The 17,994-nt window shown below is 45.3% G+C and overlaps 1 pseudogene; it reads left to right on the forward strand.

The window, feature by feature from the left end:
* Positions 1 to 6,799: 6,799 nt before the first annotated feature.
* LOC132470550 (uncharacterized) lies at positions 6,800 to 8,895 on the forward strand (annotated as a pseudogene).
* Positions 8,896 to 17,994: the final 9,099 nt, after the last annotated feature.

Below are 17,994 nucleotides of genomic sequence, written 5' to 3' on the forward strand. Positions count from 1 at the left end.
TTTGAGGCATTTCCTAAATCCTTTAATGATTGAGTTAATGCTTTGACATAATACTAAAAACGAATTACATTAAAAGCAATAGCCAATAATATGTACAAATAGTTAAAATATGTACAAGTAGTTAAGTAGTATAAAGTAATCATTTGCATAACTGCATATAACGCTCACAGAGCAACAGGCGACCTTCATTATACTCGTCTGAAACAAAAGGAAGCATGTCTCTGAAATAGAATGCTCTTAGTCTATCCAGTCTTTGCACAGAAAGCCTCATATGAGATGTGAAGCATTACCGGTTTTGAATGAGACCAAATCAGTAACTTGCATGCCTTTAGCTTTGTGCAGAACAAGCTAAATTTTTACTTGCATGTAGAAGCTGCGGGTAATCATTAAAAACATCCCCATATGACACCTGAGGCCACTGCCACATGTCATCCACCCACTCGGTGGAGTTCATTAACCTCGGGTGGCGAAGTACAATCCCTCCATCCGAACTTTTGACATGTTTTATGTCTCTACCCACATTAGCCTCTCCATCTTAATCCGCCGGGTATTTCAATGTAGCTATCTAGCCGTAGCTAGCCGACCGGAAGTTTCAAAACAAAGCGGAAGACGATAGTTATGATATTATAACTATATAAGTCCTATGATTGTAGGCATAGCCGTCTAGGCTTCGCCTTATGGGCTTGTCCTGAACATTTTTAACAGTACCAATCAACGTGGGCACCGCCCACATTTCCCACGGCACTGTGTATATAAGGCGGCGCAAACTGCCTCCCATCCTCCACGCTATTCTTTCAGCATTTGAAGGGTACAGCAGGTGGGAAACTAGACGGCTACGCCTACAATCATAGAACTAGATCTATAATATCATAACTATCGTTCTATTTCATGTAGGCTACGCCATCTAGGCTTCGCCTTATGGGCTAAGGTGAAGCTGCGAGCGGAGCCCAATCAATGTACTCCTGCTGGACCCCAGTCAAGAAAACTTAAGTCACCAGGGCACATAAGACTCAAAAAAGCTGAGGATGTGCAAAACACAACAGCTTAATAAAAAACGAATTCCTCCTAGATCAAGCAAGGCGATGATCAAGAGAAAAAAGTGAGTCTGCAAAGACTCCGGCCCCAATCCGTCCTTCATGGAATCCATGAAAAGTGAAGGGAAAAACCAGAGTAACACGGATTCCATTAGGTCCGCTACCACCGGGGGCGGAGCTACGGAGTTCGACTCTCCAATAAGGAGCTTCTCTCGTCCGTTTCTTATTGAAAAAACGGCGGAAGTGCCATACTGGCCGACAAAACCAACTCGTCAATCGGCGAGCCAATAGGAACCCCTCTACTCCGCTTTCCATTTGAAAAAACGGCGGGAGAGAAATATTGGCAGTCAAGTCCAACTCGCCATCCGGCGAGAGGAATTTCAACGATGCCGCTTAAAAGAACATGCCTTCATTCTTAAGCCGTAGAAGGGGCACCGGACTCCAACACAGAGTTGCCGAGTGAGCCCCTGGACATGTCTAACATGTAGAAACGAATAAAGGGGCCGGGGGAAGACCAAGACGCAGCCGCGCAAATGTCTTCCACCGGAACGCCTCTGAGTAGAGCCGTTGAAGCGGCCACGCCCCGCGTCGAATGAGCTTTAACGCCCAATGGTGGCGCTAAGCATTGCCGAGCGTAGGCTAAGCAAACACCCTCACATATCCAGCGAGAAAACCTGTTTAGAGAGAGCGCAGCCCCTGCTAGCGTCGCTATAACACACAAACAACTGTTGTGTGGAGCGGAACGCGGCCGAGCGTTTCACATACATAGCCAGCGCCCGCACAGGGCAATGGAGATGCAACTCCGCCTCCGCCTCACTAGAATGAGGCGGGGGGTGAAAAGCCTTAAGCCCAATATCTCTCGACCGGAAATAACTATTTATGTTCTCAGGGAGGAACGCAGGATTAGGTCTGAGCAGCGCAAAGGAGCTGTCCTCGTTAAGCTACAAGCAGCTCGGGCTGACAGACAGAGCGGTCAGCTCACAGGCCCGCTTGGCAGAAACCAAAGCCAATAAGAGCGCTGTTTAAAAGGACAGGGCATCCAAAGGGGCCTGAGACAGAGGCTCGAAAGGGTCCCTGGACAACCCGCGCAACACGGTGGGGAGATCCCAGCGTGGTGTAATTACGCGCAAAACAGGCCTAACCCGTCTAGCCCCACGCAAGAACCTCTTGACCAGTGGATGGCTGAAGATCAGTCCACCATCACAGCCCGCATGGCCAGCCGAAACAGCTGCCGCATAGACCTTGATAGTGGAAAAAGCCAAACCCTTCTCCAATAAGTGCTGTAGAAACGAAAGCACGCTTCCCACCTCGCAATGGTGGGAACACCTATTCTCGCCTCTCTACACTGGCTACCACTAACTTTCAGATCAGACTTTAAGGTGCTATTGCTAACCTATAAAGCCTTGCATGGATTATCTCCATCGTACCTGAAGGACCTGATCATTCCTTATAGTCCTTCTCGGTCCCTCCGGTCTTCGGGAGCCGGCCTTCTTTCACTGCCGAAGGTTAAAAAGAAATCGGCTGGACAGAGAGCGTTTGCCTATCGAGCCCCCTTTCTATGGAATAGGCTGCCATCAGCGATCAGGGAAGCTGACTCTGTGGAGCTATTCAAAGGGAAGCTCAAAACGCACCTCTACAATCTTGCATTTGGAGTGTGAAAACAACAGATGCGAAGTGAAGACTACTCCGTTTGCTTGTGCTTTTCTTATTACATTATACATTCCCACTATGTACTTTTCCGTTCTAATTCACTATTCTGTCAGTTCTAGCGTGTTGCGGGTGCTGGACTGGATGCCTGGACTCTCCTCATGGATAACCGGCCAGAACCCCATCACCATTTTTATATGATGTGCATGTATTTACCTGTGTGTCAATTGTGGCACCCATTGCACTCCTGACCATCCCTGGAAGAAGGGATCCCCTCCACTGCGTTTCTTCTCAAGATTTCTTCCTTGCTGATTCAAGGGAGTTTTTTCTTGCCCGTGTGGGGGCATGGGTAAAGGGGGGTGTCACAAATATTTGGCCTGTTAAGCCCTTTGAGACTGTAATGGTGATTAAGGGCTATACAAATAAAATTGAATTGAAAATTGAATTGAATGGGATGGGACAGCGTGGTTCCTGTCACACCAGTCAGAGAAAGCGCACCACTTCGCCGCATAGAGGGAAGAGGTAGAAGGTGCAGGAGCACCCTGGATAGTGTTGATAACCGCTTCAGGCAAACCTTTGCCCTGCAGGATCAACTTCTCAGGAGCCAGACCAACAACCGCCCGATACATCGGGCGGGTGGTGCACCGTCCCATGGGCCTGTGAAAGTGCATCCGGTCTGAACGGTACCGGCCACGGCGCCGTCCGTGAGAGCGCCGCCAGCTCTGGAAACCACAGAGCTGAGGGTTTCTCCGGAGCCACTATAATCAGGGACAATCTCTCCTGTCTGACCCGTTCCAGAACAGGAAGGATCAGCTGGAGCGGGGGAAACGCATACAAGAGAGCCCGCGGCCAAGGTGTGTGCGCCAACGCATCCACCCCTAACGGGGGAAGATCCCGAGGGTTGAGAGAGAACCACCACCTGCAGTGTGTGTTCTCCCTGCACACAAACAGGTCCACCTGAGCCGTCCCGAACCTCTGCCAGATCAGTCTAACAATGTCGGGATGCAACCGCCGCGAGACATGAGGTCCGCCCCGAAGTTCTGGGCGCCCGCGATATGCCGGGCTCACAGACTGAGGAGATACTGATGAGCCCAAAGCCAGAGCTCGACCGCCTTTTGGTTGAGAGCAGAGGAGCGCACTCCCCCCTGTTTGTTTATGTACGCTGCCGCCGACACACTGTCTGTCCTGATCAGAACGTGGTGGCCACGCACCAGGTGAAAGAAATGCAACAGCACTTTCCTCACAGCGACGAGTTCCAGCACATTCTGTGGACTGTAGGGGGCGTGCGCCACTCGCCTCCCACCGAGTGAGAGAGGCACGTTCCTCCCCAACCCGTCAACGAGGCGTCCGTGAAGACCACTACGTTGGATGTCACTCTGCCCAGGGGAACACCCCTGAGAAGGGCGGGGGGGTTTCCCCAATATTCCAGGTCTGGTGACACTGAACAGGGTAGGAGATGCACCCTGATCTTGTGTCGCACGGGGTTCAACCGTTGGCGAGCAAACCACCGCTGGAGTCTGTGCATAAAGAGCAGACCCAGGGGAACCACGGGATGGGCGGCTGCCATCAGCCCTAACAGGCGCATGGTGGACAGCGCGGTCACGTTTCTGAGGACGCAAAAACGGGAGAGCGCCAACAGGATGGTGTCTCGCCGAGGAGGCGAGTGCATCGCTGTCATGGCGGCTGAGTCTAGGCAAAGCCCCAAGTAGACTATCTGCCAGCCGGGGAGCGGGAAGCTCTTCTACCAGTTGATGGCAAAACCCAGGAAAGAGAGATCACCGTCATGGTGTCCCTTCTCACAGCTTCCTCTGAGTTGCTCAGAATAAGTAGGTCGTCGAGGTAGAAGAGAACCCTCTTTCCCTGACGCCTGACGCAAAATGGAGAAACTTCCTGTGTGCCTGCCAAACAGGGACGTGGAAGTAAGCATCCTTGAGATCCGGGGATGTGAATCAGTCGCCCTCCCTTACACATCGGAGCAGCGCTCTGATAGTGAGCATTCTGAATTTCCTCGCGGCAACGAATCTGTTGAACACGCGAAGATCCAGAATAGATCTCATCTCCCCTGACTTCTTGGAAACCAGAAAGTAGCGGGAGTAAAACCCTCAATGTGACTTGTGGGGGGACGACAGTGACGGGCCACCTCTGCTGCCAGAGCCGTGCTTGCCGCTGGATCCCGTAGCCTGGTCTCAACCAACCCCATAAAGGGTGGGGTACGGCACTTGAACTGTATGGGATGACCCCATCTCAACGTGTCCCAACCACGATGGTAGAACGCACCGCTCTAGCCAACATGCATAGCGGTCGGAGAGAGGGCGAGCTGACAGCTGAGGAACGCTGTCCAGGAATAACCCGTATTCCTCGGCCCCTACCGCCTCCACACAGTGTGTGGACCAAGGGGGGCATCCCTTGAAAGGGAGAGGCTCAGCGAGCGTGGTAGACGTCACAGAGCTAGTCGCTGTACAAACAGCGAGCTGTCTAGACGCCGCGCTCGTGTCCGTGCGTTGTCCGCTGGCTGTAACCACAGCGCGCAGACCCGTCTTCTCACCTTCCACAGACTGTAGAAGGGAGGTAGAGGGGATAATGTGGGAAACTAGGAAACCAGTACAAGCGTCCGGATCCACAGGCTCGTTTAATGAGGCTCCTGCCCGCCCACGAAGCTCAAAGGGACGTCGCTTCTTAGAAGCAGGTGAACCATAGGTTATATAAACACGCCGTCCGGCCGCCACCCTACAGCCATCTGGCTGAGGGGGGGAAAGAGGTCATCTAAGGGAATATTGCTCTTAAGAGAGTATGTACTGCCGTTCGGTCGAACGGTCTTTCTTTTCTTTATTGTTTGGATAAGAAAAAGTGGGAGCAAGTTTGCGGAACTTCCGCGGTGCTGCTCTCCCCGGCTGCTGCTGCGACTGCTGCTGTGGCATCGGGGTTGGAGGCGGAGGCGCCCCCCTGGAGCGCTGGAACCGGCCTGGACCCCGCTTCCTCCCGGCCTGCTGGTGGGAGGAGCCCGTGAGAATCGCCCCGAACCGGGAACGATTCTCACGGACGGACTGCTGGTGAGCGAGCACCTCCGAGAACCGGGGCCCAAATAGTCCATCCGGAGCTAATGGGTCCTGGACGAGGCTGGCCCGCTTTCGTTCCGGAACCGCAGTGTGAGAGAGCCATATGGCCCTCTGGATCATGGTGGCCCATGCCATATGCCGGCCCGCCGAAAAATGTCTACCGGCTGGCACAGCTGAAGGATGGCGCTGGAGAAGCGGGAAACCGTCAGCCATCTCTCGGCCTCCTCCGGGCCGTAAGCCTCCCTGCCAGCCGACAAGGAGACCAGGGCAGAGGAGAGCAGGGCGATGTTGTTGACCGCCGCTGCAGACTGCGAGGCACAGACGAACAACCTGTCCGTCAGGCCGGTAATCTGCTTCTGGAGGCGGTCGGGGGGCAGCGGCATCTCGTTAGGACGCCATCCGGCGCCCGGACAGAGAAGCGCTGCTAAGGAAGGCTCCAGGCGAGGGAGTATCAGCCCACCCTTCCACGTTGGTGAAGTCAGTGAAGGCCCTCACCGGGGCCCTCAGAGTAGAGGGGTTCCCACCCGCAGCAGTGAAAAGGTGCTGAACCGGTGGGGGGGGGACTGTTTATCCCGCCGGGAGGAAGACAGGGTGCGGAAACACTCGCCCCCGAAGAGATCGTCCATCCGGCGCAGTCTCTCCCTCGGGACGATAGTGGCTTTGGTGGAAGCCCCGGAACGGGAGAACTCGGACGCAGAACAAGGAAAGACGTCGTCCAAGGAGGCAACGTCGTCAACCTCGAAGTGCTCGTCGGAGTCCTGGGCATCCGGAACTCCGGCCCTGAAGAGGTCGATGGCCTCAGCGAGATCCACCGACGGGGAGAAAAAGAGGTGCCTGGAGAGGAGCCCCTCTTCAGGCAGCATGCGGCAGGCGCCACAGGAGGCGGGACAGGAGGCGCACTGAGGCCCTTAAAATATATATAAGGCGGTTTGCGCCGCCTTATATACACGGTGCCGTGGGAAATGTGGGCGGTGCCCACGTTTATACATAGTTTTCACGTGACGTCACGCCCTTGTTGGAACGCCCACCTGGAGGGCAAAAGACACTATTTCAACTGCCTGTCCGCTGCCCGCCAGCTACTTTTTTTTACTAGCTTTGGCTTAACTTTTGCCAAAATGCCAGATAGTTGTTGGGCAATTGGCTGCACAAATCGACGAGGAGACAAGCCTGGTTGTGCTTTTACAGAATCCCGTCTGAGAAAGAAAACCCAGAGAGGAGCAGGTTGTGGATATGTGCCTTGAGACTTGCCTCCGTCCCTTGGGAGAACAAACAATGGCAACCATCGAAGTACACACGTCTTTATAGCGAACATTTCATCAAAGGTAAGGTTAAGCTCGGTAGTCAACACAGTATTTTAATTATTGTACTGTCAGTCATTATATATTTACGTATTCGTTCCGACATGGTTCGCTTAAGTGGACCTATGCACCCAACTCCAGCGGCCTTGCTAATCATTTTCAGTCTGAAAAGATAACAGTCAGATGTAGGAAGGGGAGAGGGTTTTACCAGTTTGCATGCAGTGTAAATTTTCCGAAAATTCAGATAATATTATTTGTTTAAAGGTTGGGTATGGGATTTGCGAAATGCCAGCAGATTTTGAAAAATACACAACTCAAATGGTCCTACCCCCTCTCCTTCAACGCTGACTCTGACTCCACCCATTCCAAGTACATGGACGCGCAATCATGCACGAGCGAACACAAATGCGCGAGAGCGAGTCATTTGCTAGTTAGCTAGCTCCAGTAGCTACCGCAGGATAACAACAAACAGAAGCTTGCTCTGGGTCACGAGGTTTGAGTACGTGCACGAAGGGGTCGCGCGCGGGGCGCGGGGGAGGGGGAGTGCAGTACGACCGTTTGATTGACGTACTTACTGTCCAATGCAACTCGGTGGCAATGGAAATCATTGGCTGGAGTTTTTCGAGCCCTGCCCGTTCCACAGATGATTGACTTGTTTAATTGTCATGTCAGTACTTCTAACTCAGTGGCTGTAAGTGGGTTATGATAAGGATTTCAAGTAATTTTGCAAAAATGGCCAAAAAAGAGAATTCCATACCCAACCTTTAAGTGATTTTATTTCATGAATAAATTATTATGGTAACGTTAGTTATATGAATGAAGTACTGTAACAAACACATAGCTTAGATGTCTAAAGTCTAAACAGCTAGCTCAGGATAATATCACTTTTTTCTCTTACAGCCAGGAGAAATATAATTTAGCAAAATCCATTACAGTATCATGAAACTGTCTGAGAACATAATGACTAAAACATGGAATAAAATTTGACTTTAATTAAAACTGTGTTCCACTGCCTACTGTAAACATTTACAAAAACAAAATTGGACTAACTAAATGCAATTTTCAGTAAGTGACAAAGACTAAAACTAAGTTAACACTGTCTGAAGGAATGATATCACAATGTTCTTGATTTTACTAATAACTTGTTGGCATATGTGGGACATAAACCCTCTTGTGTCATTATAGGTGCCAAATGTGACGACCCCTTGTCCCCTGACTGGGTTCCACCCATCTTCTCACACATTCCAGCCACCAAGAAGAGATAAAGGGAGAAAGACATGGAAAGGTATGAACAGCACAGCAGAATGAAGAACAAGAGGGTGGAGGAGAAAAAGAAGAAAGATGCAGTGGATGTCCTCCTTGACCTTTCATCAGTACCAGATGCTGGACCTGTGCCACCTGCTGTGGATGAACAACAGTGTGACGACAAGCCATGCAAGGAAGGAAGGAAGGGAGTGTAATGACCTCAGGGAGGAAAACCGTAAGCTGAAAGACATTATTAAATCAGGAACATTTGATGAACTGGCTTTTGAAAAAGATGAGGAAAAAGTGAAGGCAATGACTGGAATCTCCACATATTCAAAGTTACAAGTAGTTTCAACATTTGTGTTATAATTTCTGCAGACTGGTACAAACCTCTCTCCCTTCCAACGACTTCTGTTAACTCCTATGAGGCTGAAAATGAACCTTCCCCTGTCATTGCTTGGTTGTATGTTTAAGATCTCAATTCCAACTGTCAGCAGAACATTTAGAAGCACCATTGAAGTGCTGAATGCAAGGCTTGCTCCAGCAATTTTGTTTTGGCCAAATCGAGAGGAGCTTCAGTTATCAATGCCTATGATATTTAGACAGGTTTTTCGTAAATGTTTGTATTATTGACTGCTTTGCCATTTTTATTGAAAGGCCTAGAGACCTAAGAGCACGAGCACAGACACTCAAAATACAAACATCACCATACCATGAAATATCTAATTGGCATTACACCACAAGGAACAGTTTATTTTATATCAAAGGGATGGGGTGGGAGAACATCAGACAAACACTTGACTGAAAGAAGTGGATTTTTGGATCACCTCAACCCAGGTGATGTCATACTAGCTAATAGAGGGTTTGATGTGGCAGATTCAGTTGGTCTGTACAATGCTGAGCTTAAGATCCCAGCTTTCACTAGAGGCAAAAACCAGTTGGGTCCAGTGGAATTATTACGAGGACTTGCATCAGTTAGGATACATGTGGAAAGAGTTATCGGTGAGGCAAGGAATCGATACACCATACTTCAAAGTACAATTGGGATTCAAATGTGTGAAGCTGAGCATCCTGAAGGTCTTACACCTCTAGATAAAATAGTCTGTGTGTGCTGTGCACTGACAAATTTGGCTCCTTCAATTATTCCTTTGGGTTGAACATGAGAAAAAACTGTTAATAACAGTGAAGTCACTGTTATTTCCATCAATGAAATAAGGACAGTGACAAAAAAGAATTCATACTTTTAATATTTTAGTGTTTTATTACCTTTTTACAACATTTTTCTATGAATTATTGGTCCTTAAATTGTAATAATAAATAATTTGTTTTTTGAAAAATCCATGAAATGTAACATTACAAAAGAGTGGCAACCCTGTAAATAACTATAAACATCTATATACAAAACTGTACTGTGTGTGTATGTATTATGTAACTATATACATCTATATACAAAACTGCACTGTGTGTGTATGTATATATGTAACTATATACATCTATATGCAAAACTGTACTATATATCTATCTGTCTCTATTAGTGGTGGGCATACATTAATTGTTTTAATCTTGATTAATTCCAAAATTGATCTAGATTAATCCAGATTAAAATGGCAAACGGCAAAAAAACAGTTTGTTTACCTTGACAGCGGTCAATTATACTGGGCTGGGCAATGGCGATTTATCAAATATAATTCACCGCCGGAAGTTGTGAAGTGCCCATGCAAGTGAACGGAGCATAAACAAAAATAATTGACAGCTGAACGTTGGGAAGGCCCATGCAAGTGAATGGAGCAGTCTACAGCATTGAGAAGAGCCGTGTAATAATCCATAATAATGTAAGGTTTAGAAGTTAAATATTTGAAAGTTGTAGAATAAATTAATATAATTTATATTGGAGTTAATTTGCTAGAAATGTACTTAAATTTTTTTGTCAGTTAATCATTTACATATTTATGTTACACAATTATAACATATTTACATGTTTACATATTTAACACAGTCAGGATATTCTGTTGAATCTGCCTCTCTGATTCCCTCACGTTTACCTCAGTCTAAATTCTAGCTTCTGATTGGTTAGTTCAGTCACGTGATGGGTCCGAACAAGGAAGTATCTGAAAATAGATTAACAGCGATATTTTTTTTGTCGCGCGATAAAAGTTTCGCGTTAACGCCGATAACGGCCCACCACTAATATATATATATATATATATATATATGTATACACACCTGTATTGAATAAAACACTTACACTTTGTTCAGATTGTTCTGTTTTTTGTTATCCCTCTCTCAGGTCTGGCAGGGACTTGGTTGTTTTTAACGGCTGAAATACGGTGGCGGGTGCCGTGTATGGGTCGCAAATGCCCAAAACTTGCAGTTTAAACATATATCTGGTCTTTTCTTCTTTGGAGAGATGATCTAAATATTCGTGGCATGAAACTGTTTGGAAATAGACAGGTTTGCGTGGTTGTTGTCCAGCGTTTCCAGTGTTAGCCGCCATCTTGGAACCGGCTTTTTGCCCTCCAGGGGTAGTGTTGGCTTGTTTGTTCGAGAACCGGTTCGAATGAACGAGTCTTTAGGACGAACGAAGCGAACCGGTTTGTTTCTCTCGTTCGTCTCGTTCACCATTCGATTCACCGGAAACTCGACTGAACGAACGAACGAGTTTCCGGTAGCACTAACTCCACTGAGTCTGACTGACTCAGCTGAGAACCGTGCAATGGCGTGCATTCCATGATGCGATTCACCGCTACCGGAAACTAGGCTGATTCGCGAATGACTCCTCCCAGTACAGTCGAGTTCCCGGTGAATCGATTCACCGGAAACTCGTCTGAACTGGGAGGAGTCGTTCGCAAATCGTCTATTCGTTCAGCCTGGTTTCCGGTTGCCTCAAGAAAATTTGATTTTACTATTCTTAATATTATAAACTAACGAAATTCGTTCAAATCGCCAAAAATGGCAACCCTTGTAAATCCTGTTTTGTTTAAATAAAGATGCATTTATTTGTAATAATTATTGTGATGTTGCCTTATGTGCTACAAATCCTGCAGAGTTGCAGGTGAATGATTAGGCCAAAGACTTAGCCAATATCGCCAATAAGTGTGTGTATCTGGGTAGGGAGAGCCGGTCGATTGAAACACGGGACGATTGAAACACAGAGATTTCCTCGAAAACCACGCAAGGCTTTCAGGTCAAATTTCGTCACTACGTTCAGCACGCAAGACTGACCAACCCCGGGAAATTTCGTGTAATGACGTCCCACCGTTCAAACGTTATCCCCCAAACCTGTTTTCGAGAGCGCATAAAATCCTTCCTGCGGTAGTTTTTTGGTAATAAATAGTTGTGTTTTTTGTTCAATGCCATAATAATATGACTATAAAACAGATGAATTAGTACTTAAACCTGTGCTAAAGTGTGCAATGTCAGAGTGTTGAAGTTTCAGTAGTCGCTGTCGGGACGATTGAAACACCCGTTTCAAACGCAACAGGTGTCATGTTATCCGGTTGACCTGGTAGTTTTTGTTTAAAATAAATAAAAGGTTGTTCAACTGTGTATCCCTAAACATGACTTAGGACAGGGAAATAAGTAAATTTAATGCAAATTTAGTGGTCCAAAAGAAGAAAGGTGAGTTTTAATCGAAGTGTGCATCTTGACAATTACGCAGAATTACGCACGGGCCAAAAATATATTTTGACCTATTTATATTATGCAGAATTATGTGAAATTTTAGCAATGACGAGTACACTAGTATGTTGTCCGGTATGTTGCATAAAAACAAGAGTAAGGTCAATAGTTTCTTTTTAAAATATGCTGTTTCATTCGTCCCGCATGTGTGTTTCAAACGTCCCGACTCATTCATACAGAGATTCATAAAGTGTATGGAGACAGCATGGAGACAGCTTCATATGGCTGGTTTATCATGTTCCCCAGATAAAGATCATGTCACGAGGACAGCAGCTGTTTCTACATATCTGTTAGCATTAGCGCTAATCACATCCTGCTATATAGCAGCTTCTTAATTAGAAACAACCTCTTCAATTAACACTTTTCAAATGGTGTGAATAATGACATTGGTCATCAGCATCACAAAGCCCTCTGTTGTTGATTAACATCCCCCAGACTCAGGGACGGTTCTGTTCCATTAACAGGACCAACCACCACCATTTTTGTATATTCTGAGGTTGGTAGCCTACTTTGTATATTCTGAGGTTGATAGCGCAAGTATTTTCTAACTTTGTGAGTTATGTTGTTATGGGTTTGATATTGTTGTTATGCATTTATTGGCATTTGCATTATTTGTTATGCATTTATTTGATTTAGAATTTGATGAATAATTTCATGAATTAAGTATTTTCCTGTTTTAGACCCTTACCCTTTTTTTAAGATATTGGAAGTTAGTGTTATTAGTAATAGCACTGGTGGTAGTAGTAGAATTAATAAAAGTATCACTTAAATATTCTCTGTGAATGTTGTCGCACTCTTCACCGCCTTCAGAGCAACGAAGTGGCTCTTCCTAAACACAAATCATATACAGAACGACAGTGGCTTCACTAGGCTGTTATATTCGGATATTGTTTGGTTAGGCCCGAATATAATTTCTGGGTACCAAAAGAAAATCTTTCGATATTTATTGGTATACTGGTAACTATGGACTGCATTATTAAATTCAGTGTAAAAAACAGTGTAATAATGATTCTAGTCACTAATGGTAGTAAGTTATTTAGAAAGAAACACAGGGATTCCAGGGACATCTCAAAATAAAGTAGCATAGTCCTTCTGGAAAGATAGTAAACAGTTTAAAAACATAACCAGACTGTTTACCACCTCAAGTGAAATAACCTATCCAATCCCCAGTCAGATCCATCTATCCATCCATCCATATATACATATAGTCTGTCTCACTTGTATTCATTTTACTCTGAAATAACTTGAATGGACCTTTAGATGTTTGATAAGCAGTCAGCAGTCAGGTAACTAATTAAAAATATAATATGCTGTTTTGTTTATTTAGGTAAAGCATTATGAAAAAATGTGCATGCACAATAAAGCATACCATTTTTTTTTATCTTTAAGTATGCCCAGAGGGATACCTAATTCCCTTTCCCTCTGGGTTAAGCCCCGGATGATTATGAAACCTAGAAACGCTCCTGCAGAATGACAGCCTCAATTTTGAATCACATTAATGATGCAGTGTGTAGGATTTAGTGGCATCTAGCATTAAAGTGGCAGATGCAACCAACCGAAATGAACAGTTACAAAATTATGTCTACGAAAAAAATAATGGGGTCAAGCTTGGTCATTTAAGTACTTTTTTATACGATTTTCAAGGATCATTTCCAAAAAAGAATGGAAAACTAAATGGAAAACAATGCAGCTTATAATGCTCAGGGAGTTCAGATAGAGGCTGGCGAGTGGATGGACAGCTGGTTATGAGCTATCTGCTGAAAAGTAGTCACAAGTTTCCAAAAAGTACTTGTGACCTTTATTCAAAGGTCCCCATCCCCAACGACAGCTCTACAAATAATGTAAACTGTTTTGCCCAACTGGATTTAGAGCTCCTTAAACACGGTTCACACAGTATGTTGCAAATCCGTATTTAGACCCAATAGCAGTCATTATGAAAAATAAAACACAGAGAACAAAGTACAAATAACGTTTGCTGACTTATTTTTAAGGAAATGTTTGCTAACTTATCTTAAATTGACCCAATGCACTGATAGGTAGGTTTAAACCCACAACATTGTGCTGAGAAGAGTAGAGCCTAACCACTAAACTACTGTGTACAGGTGGTTGTACTATAACAAAAATAAGCGCCTGAAGCCTAAAAAAAATATTAATATAATAATAATAATGTTATAATTGAAAATAATTCAACAAACTACAAAAAAATACTAATGAAGTCTGAAAGTCTTCGCCCCACATTGGGGTGAGTGAGTGATGCCATAATTATGTGTGGAGATAACACTGATTTGCAAAACTTTCCAATATACTAAAGACCACAAAAGGATATTCCTCCAAACTACTTGATGCCATGCCCAAAGCCCTCTACAGACCTCAGAGTTCAGACACAGAGCGACATCTGCTGGTCCGTTGTTATAAGGCTCGTTTTTGATGGTAGGCTGTCATCTATTTCTGTTCACCCTGTCCATAGCGTTATAAGGATAAACTGATATTGAATCTAGGCCTATAGGAAATTATTTGGATTGTGATTGTTTTTATTTTTTAGGAGAAGGACTCTGAGTATTTAAATGTTTTGTTTCTTCAAATGGTGGATATCCAGCGATGTTCAATTTTAATGACATTGGATTTCTAACATTCAATGTATTTTCTGTGTAGGCCATGACGCGCCAACACGGAGCACGTTATCAGGTTTTTGAATTTCTAAGATGCGATGTCCTGCATTCTCGTCCATTTTAGGGTGTCCTGCTGGACGTTGGCAAATCCTAAATCTCTTCTAATTCATAGCCTACATTTTCAGTTGCAGGGCCTGCTCAAGACAATACTATTTAATGGAAAGAAACAATAACCAATTAACTATTGACTTCTAGAGATTTTGATGTAAACTAGGGCCTACTTGGCAAAATTGAGACATATACATTTGAGACTAACTTTCAGTAGATTCAAAGTAGGATTGCAGAGATGGATTGTTTGTTCGTTTTGTTGTTAGCTTTTTTGTATTTTAGAAGTAGTATGCCCACTGGGCAGTGGTGGGGGTAACGCGTTATGTAACGATATTACTTTTTTGGGTAACGAAGTAAAGGTACGCATTACATTTAAAATATCGGTAACTACACTATTTTACTAGACTATTGTAACGCGCTTTCCTGAGTTACCCAAGCCGTGTTTGCCTGCGTGTAAAGTCCTGATCTGTTGTGGTGCGTGCATGCGTGCTGCCTGTGTGTCTACAGCGCCTGCTTGCCCCGGCACGTTGCCATAGCGATCGATTTGAGTGACGTAGCTGCTTGTGCGAAGGAGTGTTCAAGTGTTGGAGCGCAGAAGCAGGTGACACAGAAAGACAGTCTGGTTGCAGGATTCATTGTAGAAGACACAGTGGCGTATATATCGACGGTGCAACCGGTGCAGCTGCCCGGGGCCCAGACGGCGTCAGGGGCCCATGGAGGATGAAAAATAAAATGTGTCGGGGGCGCCCTCTGGTGGCGCCCTTAATTAATTAACTAAATTATACGAAACCCTCACCGCAGTAAGCAGGACACCGCGACTCCCCCCCCCCAAATCCCCTGTCGTCCCTCTAGTCGACAGGGGATTTGATAGTCCCCTGTCGACTGTTGAATCGCCCAGATTAAGAAAAATACTAGATAAAATAACCGCGACTCGCAAGCCAACATCCGACAGGAAAACATTTTCCTGTGTTATCCCGACATGGAATCGAAGCCAACAACAAAAGTTACTTAGGATTCCTAAGTAACTTTTCTTCTCAAGTTTAAAGTAATGCCGTCTATCCAGTGCACCGTCATTCCTAAATTAGGAATGACGGTGCATTGGATAGACAGCATGACTTTAAAACCTGAGAACGCTGCTCTTGCCTGCAAGAGGGTTAGAGGAAGACACACTTGAATAGCTTGCGAAATAGTTCAGGTTCATTCAGCCTTTGGACCACATAAAGTATAGCATGGGTCACCGCCGCTTAAGTGTACTTCTGTTTTAATTGTATGAAGTGACCTTTTTATATTTTTCATTGACCACTTAATTTTTGAACCAAGTGTTACAATAAAAAAAAGCTTTTATTAAAAGACCCCCCACCCCAAATTTGAACAAAACACATTTTTTGGCTGTTTGGCTGGGGCAGAAGAGTGGAAGGGGAAACAAAGACAGGTAGCCTAAGATAAGGAAAGGAATGAGAGGAAGAACAGTGAAATGAATGAACAGTGTGATAAACGCAAATGATTACCAAATGATTACCAAAAAGGTTATAATTACTGATTTATCAAATACGCAGAGAAGAGCATCATCGAATAAAGATTAAGGACCTGGATTATATCTTACAGTATTGAAAACTGTTGAAACTACAATTCAGAGTGGAGAAGGCTGAAGGCATTGGCCCTAAAAGTGTCAGTTTCACCCACTCTGGATTATCGCTTCAAGAGACTGTGAAATGCTTTTTAAAAAAATGTCATTTCCCCTATTGGTGAAATGAACCTTGTCTTTTAGGTATAAACTACAGCAGTTAAACCTTATTCCAGGATGCTCTACGCTGTTGCCTCCTAGCTCTACACTAACAAATGCGTTCATCACACTGTTCACCAGAGATGGGGGGACTCGAGTCAAAGACTTGACTCGAGTCCGACTCGAGTCGCCAGTTTTGCGACTTGTGACTTGCTTGACCAACACTAACGAAAGACTTGACTTGACTTTGACTTGCCCCTTCCTGACTTGTGACTTGACTTGACTTGAGTCATGTGACTTGCCAAGTCATTGCAGTCTTGCTAAATATTTTAAATAATAAGAATAAAAAAAATATTAGATGAACATTGTTTTATTGTGCGCGAGTGCTCCTGACCTGCAACCTGGCAACCCGCCCTCTTCCACGCAACGTGACATTCCTGCATGAGTCTAGTGAGTGATCATGAGCAGAGATGGAAGGCGCTCCGACCAACATCCCGAAAATAATCAATTTTGGCTATAAAGATTACACAACACAAAATAAAAGAGGAGCGACATGCAAAATCTGCAATGTCAAAATTACGGATTTGCCAAGCACCACGTCGAATTTCATCCGACATTTCAGGACGGCACATAAAGAAAGGTGAGTAACATGTTGCAAACCTAGATGGATTAACGTCCTTGATTCACACACACACAAATAAAAAGCTGTTTGAGATTCATTCATGTTGAGCTGATTCATTACGTAACTTATCTTCTTACATTTAAAAAAAATGACTCTGAAAAACAGGTTTGATGAAATACAGACAGAAAAAACGAAAAACGAATTTGATAATGACTTGACTTGACTTGACTTGACTTGATGATGAGACTTGACTTGACTTGCTTGACTAAAGCTGTGCTTGGACTTGACTTGCTTGATCCTCCTTACTGACGACTTGGACTTAGGCCGAATCTCGATTCTTCCCCTTGCCCCTTTTGCTTTGTCTTTGTCTTTGTCTTAACCCTAGCACTTGCAAGTGTAAGGGCCAAGGGCTGAGATCTTTCCCCTATGAAATGAGACGCCACTCGGTTTCGGGTACGTCATCATTCATCGTCGCCAGCTGGCTGCCCCGTCACCAGAGCGCCGAAACGCCAATAAAAGCCAGAGAAGAAGAGCGATATATATATATATATATCTTATGCCGCTTTTCCACCGCACATGTAGCTCGACTCGACACGACTCGACACGACACGACTCGACACGGTAGCAGCACGGGTGCTTTTCCACCGCAAATAGTACCTCCTGGACGTGGGCGGGGTCGGCTGCGCGAAAGGGCCGTGACGTATTTGTGTACGCGACGCAAACAACACATACGCAACCCACACATGGACAGAACCCACATAACAACAATGGAGGACATCGATCGCATTACTATTATTAGCTGGCATGTTGAAGAAGTTGGAGAAGTGGAACATGTTGGCTGCGGCGCTGCTATGGATGTTACCAGCATGGTTGCCATGTCGCTCTCGTGACTTCGTCACACTCTCTGGCCAATCAGTCGCCGGCCGTCTGCCGACGTCACCTTTTAGCATCGGCTCAGCTCGCTTGGAACCTAG

Source organism: Gadus macrocephalus, chromosome 13 (genome assembly GCF_031168955.1).
Source record: "Gadus macrocephalus chromosome 13, ASM3116895v1".
NCBI classification, from domain to species: Eukaryota; Metazoa; Chordata; class Actinopteri; order Gadiformes; family Gadidae; genus Gadus; species Gadus macrocephalus.